Here is a 1,519-nt window from a genome sequence, read left to right as displayed (position 1 = left end):
TCACGCCTCGTCTCCGTCCCGGTGGTGTTTCTAGCATCGTCGGAGGGCGTGTGGAGGTTTTTCTCCGGTGGATCTCGCGGGACTCAGTCTTCGTTTGTCTTCGGTGGATCCATGTGGATCTTGTCTCTGTTCGTCTGTGTTCGTGTGTCTACAGGTTGGATCCTTCTGATCTATGCTTCTCTTCATCGGGACGGATGTTGTTCTGGTGCGCTGGTCCTATGGGGCCTTAGCACGACAACTTCCCGATTGTCTACTACAACAAGGTTTTCCCGGCTCTGATGAGGAAGGGGCGAAGACGGCGGCGCGCCTTCAGCTCGCTTCAGTGCTAGTAGTCATCGCTAGGTGGTCTATGGACCTAGATGTACTTTTTTACTTCTAATGTTCTTTGTACTACCTTGATAGTTGGTGAATAGATCAGAAGTTATTCTCGCAAAAAAAATTACATGTATCTCAAATCCTATGAGTGGAACAGGAAAGGAGATGTCCTTTGATTCATTTCATAGGATTTTTTTTTCATTGAGTCTAGGCTAATGTTTATTTTTCTATGAAATGTTGAGAATAGGAATGATTCTATTCCTATAAACCAAAAGGCTCTAAAGGAAAATTTTCTTATAGAAACCCTATCCTACGAATTTCCTACATAATTCCTCCAAACCAACACCTGCATTCCTTTAGTTTTCTATATTTTTTCTATTCCTGTGTTTTTGCAATCCTGTGAATCAAAGAGGTCCTAAGCTTTGTACGGGTCTGCTAGAGATGCTCTAAACTGGCCGCGTCTGCGTGCTTGATTGTACTAGAATGAACTCTTTTTTCTCGCAGGGCATGTGTAAGCAGCTGTGAGATCCTTGTGGAGGATAGAGGTTAACAAATTATACGCGTGCAGTGCATGGAGAGAGACGACAAAAACGACAAATTTGACTTGTGTACGAAACAATATCACAAAATGAACCGTTGGCAAAAAAAAATCATCCGGCTGACCCTTTTGTGTAGCGCCTAGTGTAGCGCCTAGCTTTCAGGCATTACACACTGACTTAACATTTTTCAGGCAGCCCGAGATGCAACGATGGCTAGGCGTGTAGCACCTGTCAGTCAGGCGTTGCACAGTATAGTGTGGCGTCTAGCTGTCGGGCGCTACACAAAAGGGTAGCGGGTGAATTTTTTTCGCCAACGGTTCATTTTGCGATATTGTTTTGTAGAACAGTGATTTTTGCCGAGCGAGACGTGGTACCGTTCGTCATGTCGCCGCCTGGATCCTTTCTGGGGCCAGTAAAGCCACCTAGGCCTGGCGATTTTTCTGAGGGCATATCCTTGATAATGTTCCTGGTCTCAACCTTGGAGAAGCAGAGAGACTGACCTTGGCCGTTGCACACACCAAGATTGCATACGTCATACATCAATAGTGCATTCTCTCTATATATAAACAGTGATGCCATTTAGTCATACCTCTCTTCTCCGATCGCCATATCTAAGCCACCTATAGCCTGACCTCCTACCGATCCCAGGCTAGCTAGCAGCTGCC

The sequence above is a fragment of the Triticum aestivum genome, chromosome 4B (genome assembly GCF_018294505.1).
Source record: "Triticum aestivum cultivar Chinese Spring chromosome 4B, IWGSC CS RefSeq v2.1, whole genome shotgun sequence".
In the NCBI taxonomy this organism is placed as follows: domain Eukaryota; kingdom Viridiplantae; phylum Streptophyta; class Magnoliopsida; order Poales; family Poaceae; genus Triticum; species Triticum aestivum.
Note: the sequence above shows the minus strand (reverse complement) of the source record.